We start from the raw sequence: 6,000 nt of genomic DNA, 5'->3' as shown, positions 1-6,000 counted from the left end.
CATTAAACCTGAATTTAATTTTGAAACTGAACATGGATCATTTATTAATATATATAAACAAACTATTTCAAATCCTAAAAGATGATGCTGTGAAAATGCTGCACTCAATATGCCAGCAAATTTGGAAAACTCATCAGTGGCCACAGGACTGGAAAAGGTCAGTTATCATTCCAATTCTAAAGAAAGGCAATGCCAAAGAATGTGCAAACTACCACACAGTTGCACTCATCTCACACACTAGTAAAGTAATGCGCAAAATTCTCCAAGCCAGGCTTCAACAGTATGTGAACCATGAACTTCCAGATGTTTAAGCTGGATTTAGAAAAGGCAGAGGAACCAGAGACCAAATTGCCAACATCTGTTGGATCATAGAAAAAGCGAGAGAGTTCCATAAAAACATCTATTTCTGCTTTATTGACTACGCCAAAGGCTTTGACTACGTGGATCACAACAAACTGTGGAAAGTTCTTATAGAGATGGAAATACCAGACCACCTTACCTGCCTCCTGAGAAATCTGTATGCAGGGCAAGAAGCAACAGTTAGAACTGGACATGGAACAGCAAACTGGTTCCAAATTGGGAAAGGAGTATGTCAAGGCTGTATATTGTCACCCTGCTTATTTAACTTCTATGCAGAGTACATCATGAGCAGTGCTGGGCTGGATGAAGCACAAGCTGGAATCAAGATTGCTGGGAGAAATATCAATAACCTGATATGCAGATGACACCACCCTTATGGCAGAAAGCAAAGAAGAACTAAAGAGCCTCTTAATGAAAGTGAAAGAGGAGAGTGAAAAAGTTGGCTTAAAGCTCAACATTCAAAAAATTAAGATCATGGCATCTGGTCCCATCACTTCATGGCAAATAGATGGGATAACAATGGAAACAGTGACAGACTTTATTTCCTTGGGCTCCAAAATCACTGCAGACGGTGAATGCAGCCATGAAATTAAAAGACGCTTGCTCCTTGGAAGAAGAGTTATGACCAACCTAGAAAGCATATTAAAAAGCAGAGATATTATTTTGCCAACAAATGTCTGTCTAGTTAAAGCTATGGTTTTTCCAGTAGTCATGTATGGATGTGAGAGTTGGACTATAAAGTAAGCTGAGCACTGAAGAATTGATGCTTTTGAACTGTGGTATTGAAGAAGACTCTTGAGAGTCCCTTGGACTGCAAGGAGATCCAACCAGTCCATCCTAAAGGAAATCAGTCCTGAATATTCATTGGAAGGACTGATGCTGAAGCTGAAACTTTAATACTTTAGCCACCTGATGAGAAGAACTGACTCACTGGAAAAGACCCTGAGGCTGGGAAAGATTGAAGGCAGGAGGAGGAGGGGACAACAGAGGATGAGATGGTTGGATGGCATCACCAACTCGATGGACATGAATTTGAGCAAGCTCCGGGAGTTGGTGATGGACAGGGAAGCCTAGTGTGCTGCAGTCCATGGGGTTGCAAAAAGTCGGACATGACTGAGCAACTGAACTAACTGATAAACAAAGGAAAAACTGAGATACAGTTTGTCACTCTACCCAACTATCCTGATTAGGAAGGGGCGGAATGTTCTGCAGATGATGAGCTGGTGTATTTTGTTCTGCTTGATATTCCCCGCCCTGTATGACTACAGTAGATTTAGATCATCAGCCTAACCCACAGGCCAGTGAGATATCTGGGACCCACGACCAGATAGATGGGCGCCCCTTCAGGAAAACCTAAACTCATCATGCACTGCCTTAATCTACAGCCAGTCACATAGGTGCAATGGTAGTCCTGCTTTTGGAAACCAATCTTGATGAGACAGAAAAGCTAAGGACCAACTTACAGTTGGAATGTTTAAAAGGACATCCAACATTTTTTAAATGGCAGGAAGTTAAGTGATGAAAAAAGTCATGGTGTTGGGGTGTCTGCATACCAAGTAAATGACACACTTATCTCTGAAACAGTGTGAGCTCAAGGACGTGGTCCCTGTGGTCCTCATTTGTACTGGGAAGTTACAGGGATAGCTGAGGAGCTCAGCAGATGCTAGCAGGGCGTGACCAATTCTTCTTGGTTTGTGATTGTTTCATAGAGACTCCATCTTAGCAGTAGGAGACTCATTTCATGTTCTTTGGACAGCTAAGTTATGAGCAGTCTCTTGCTTTCATTCTCATCTCTCAGCTTTACTTTATTGTGCCTTATAATGGACTCTACTCCATCTGGGCCAAGAGAGTTTCTTAGCTTCTATGGAGGTAAAATATACTCACCATAAAAGTTGTCCTTGAAGGAGGAATGTCAGCGATGCCCAGTTCCTCGGGCAATATTTCTTTTGCAATGATCAGTCAGCCATAGCTTTACCTGTGGTACCCAATAATTCAGAATAAGAAGCTCCCATTTAGGTGGTGTGGGATTCGGTTGGTGCTCACATCTGGTTTCTCTCCATGTGGGGGAATATGTAGCTATCTGAACATAGGAAAATTAATGTAGTCTAGAGTCACATTTTACATTTACTCAAATATTTATTTGAACTCATAAAAAGTTTATTGACATAATTTAGAAGGTGAAGAACTCAAATACATTGCAAATATTGACCAAAATAGTGTGGGAAGTAGCTTAGAGAACTTTCCATCAAAATCATTGTTATGCATATCATTGTATCCTTCTCTATAAAATCATATCCCTTCTCAAAACCACACCTTCCAAGTGGTAAATTCTGGAACCGATTTGCTCTGCAAGTTGCCAAATGTGAAAATAAAGTAAGTAGTGCAGCCAACTAGAAGGAAGAGATATAAATGTACAAACAGGACATTTCTGCTACAGTCTTAGGCATTCAGGAGGTACATAATCTTCATACAAATATATAAAACTTTTTATTGAGCCATTTTTGTTTGAATCCATTCTCTTACTCTTCAATTCTTCACATCAAGCCTGCAAAGGAAAAAGCAAAGGACCTGTTAGTGCCCGTGAGATATTTTAGGGACAGCTTGTAAATCAATATGATAGGGACAGGTCGAAATTGAAAACCTCATTTTCACTTGAAAACTTTACCTCTTGAGTCCGTGAAGGTAAAGTGAACTATGAATAGAAGCTGTGACCATCAGTTCTGGCTCTAGGGATCTGAGTGATTCCAAACTAAATGAGGATGACTTCCTTCTGAAGCTCTAGAGTATAAAGTCGACATTAGATCCATCCTCATATCACCGTGAGGAGGATGGGATTCCTCATGCCTGAGCTTGGCCATGTGACTTGCTTCAGTCAAGAGAATGACACAAAAGTGCGCTGGTTCTGAGCCTGCGCCTTGAGAGGGATCACATGTTTTGATTTGCTCTCTTGCACATCTGCCATTGCCACCAGGAGGGTGTGCCCAGGCCCCCTACTGGTCCCCAGTGAAGGATGGGCAACATGAGCACAGCCCCCAGCTCACACCGATACCCAGCCTAGGTCAGTTGAGCCACAAACAGATGAGCCAGAGTAATAAATGCTTTTGTTTTAGGCCAGGGGTCCCCAACCCCCAGGATTTAATGCCTGATGAGCCTGAGGTGGAGCTGATGTAATAATAATTGAAATAAAGTGCACAATCAATGTAATGCACTTGAATCATCCCCAAACCTTCCCCCGCACCCCTGATCTGTGGAAAAATTCTCTTCCACGAAACTGGTCCATGGTGCCAGAAAGGTAGGGGACCTCTGGTTTAAGCCATTAGATTCAGAGATGGTTGGTGATGCAGCCATAGCTAACTGATACAATGCCCTTTCTCTTAAAGGCACTTGCAGTGCCAGGATGGTTGAACATTATTCACCGCTTTGTTTTCCATTATTCTTTGCTGCCATTTCTTGCATGTTTCACTTACGTGGATAGGCTGAATCTTTTCTAAGAAATAGAATCTTTATAGTTTTGTTCTGTGTTTTTTTTTTTGCCAGTAGCTGTAGGAGGGTCACCCCGCCCCTACTACACCTGCTGTGGCAGTCACTATGGCTTGGCTCTCTCTGTGTCCATTCACAATCCCCTTCTCCTTTGCTTTTCTCTGCTACGAAGACTTGTGGCCAAATACTCCCTTTCTCGGTCTCTCTTATAGCCTGGGGCAGCTGTGGGACCCAGCTGTGGCCAGTGAACCCCAAGGAGAATTCTGCAGCAGAGGTCTTTTAGAAAGCTTTGCTTTCCTGTGTATTTCTATAGAGATGACAGAGCCCGTGGCATCATTTTAACATTTATGTAGTGTAGCCATGATGCAGGTTGTATTATACTCATTGTTGGGATGAAACACCTAGAAGTTCAAAGCACCAAGTAGCTCAAAGTCTCAAAGCTGTTAAAGGGATTTGAATTCCAGTGTCCTGGCTCTGGGCCCCTTGCACTCCCTTAAAGGGAAGGTTTGGATGGTTCTAGAACTGGAGGGGAAGGTAGGAATGCATCATTGACTACAGAACTGAAAACGGTACCCCCACTGGCTCCTGTATTTTTATAGCAGTTATTTCCTTTTCATAGCAACTCAGTTTTCAGTGTAGGTCATTCACCAGAAAAAAGCAAAATGCTTCCTCTTTCCCAGTCCATGATTTCCTGGCTGAAATGCACTTTGTTGACCAGCAGCTTCCCAGGGTCACCTGGGGTCCCCCATGCCAGTCTGAGTCTCCCTTGCACACCCTGCACTGAGTTTGTTGCCACTTACTGCTCACATAACATGATTCAAGCCTTCAGGCCTCTCCCTCTTAACTGAAGTTAAGTGGCTGATAACTCTTAACTGAAGTCCCCCCACTCCCGCATGGCTCTCCACATCATCGGTTGCATTGTAGTGAGCTGCCTATACATCCTCTCTCTCCCCTCATCTCATTCCCACCATAGCCGTCCTGTAGGCTGTGACCTTCTGAAGGACATGTTTTTCCACACCCTTGCCTATCCTGGCACCTGACACAAAGCAGAAGTCTAGGGACCAGCAAGTTGGAGCACTGGAGGGCTGAGAGCAGGAGAAGAAGTGGCACTGGAATACTTGTGAGGCCGCAGGAGTGGGCGAGGGGCCACAGAGGCAGGACACAGCAGTGCATCCCCACTGTGCTGTCACACCTGTCCTGGGCCCCAGTCATAGCTCCATCAGGGCCAGTGTGTGCCCAAGCCATGTTACTGCTGTGGTCACTGTGCTCGGTGACATATGGCCAGTCTCTCTGGCCAAGGGAGAGGCCCGTCACAAGCTGCCCTTGAAACCGAGGCATTCATTCCTTGAGCTTCTCTGAACAGCATGGAAAGGGTGATGGTTCATAGCAAATTGTCACCGAAGCTTGTTCTATGAGGAGACATTTCTCTCCAACAAGTGTCCAGACTATAAAGCCTCATCTGCAGCCGTTTCTGAGACAGGCTTAAGATGTACTTTGACCCTCACATATCTGTCTCATGGGGCTAGAATTATAGCTATCCTGAGAAATAGAGGATGAGCCTTTTGCAGCAACCCTTCAGCAACTGTTTTCTTAAAAGCCCTAAGATGCCCCTCATGACTGGGTTCAGCTTGTGGACATCTCTGACTTTAAGACAGTTTTGGAAACATAAGGAAACCTTGACGCAGTTTGCCCAGACTACCATGGCCACTGAGATTTAAGAAAAGCTAACTGTGCTTCATAAGGGGATGCAGGAATCAATGACTTGACATAGTCACCTCGTCTCATCTACAAAGTGAGCCTGGGTCTTCCTTGTAGAAGGAGCTGGCAGGAGGCAGCAGACAGAGCAGAAGAGTCACTGGAGTTGTCATTCTACAGACCACCCTGCCCTCCCTCAGCTTCTCCTCTCCTTCCCCGGCCCCAGTAGAATCTGAGAGGGCCCAGCGGCCCTGGACACAGGACATTGCTGATGGCCAAGGTCACAATGGTCCTTCCAGGAGTGCAGGGCCCCCAGAGGACCAGTGTCTCCATCCTTGGCCTGGTGGGACTCCGAGTGTTCTCAGAATGCCTTTATGTGACCAGAATCCAAGAATTCAGAGACCTGGGTCAGGGCTCACATTTAAAATTGAGAACAATGGGAAGGGATCCAGAGCTAAAATTGCC

At 44.7% G+C, this 6,000-nt stretch overlaps 1 protein-coding gene across 1 annotated transcript in view; it reads right to left on the bottom strand.

The window, feature by feature from the left end:
• Positions 1-2,476: 2,476 nt before the first annotated feature.
• SMPX (small muscle protein X-linked) overlaps positions 2,477-6,000 on the bottom strand; it is a 53,338-nt gene continuing 49,814 nt past the window's right edge. Inside the window, exon 5 of the mRNA XM_019955898.2 lies at positions 2,477-2,905. The gene's annotated coding sequence lies outside the window, so the exon portion shown is untranslated. The remainder of the gene's footprint in view (positions 2,906-6,000) is intronic.

Source organism: Bos indicus, chromosome X (genome assembly GCF_029378745.1).
Source record: "Bos indicus isolate NIAB-ARS_2022 breed Sahiwal x Tharparkar chromosome X, NIAB-ARS_B.indTharparkar_mat_pri_1.0, whole genome shotgun sequence".
NCBI classification, from domain to species: Eukaryota; Metazoa; Chordata; class Mammalia; order Artiodactyla; family Bovidae; genus Bos; species Bos indicus.
The sequence above is the reverse complement of the archived record's forward strand: the minus strand, read 5'-3'. Positions and strand labels throughout refer to the sequence as shown.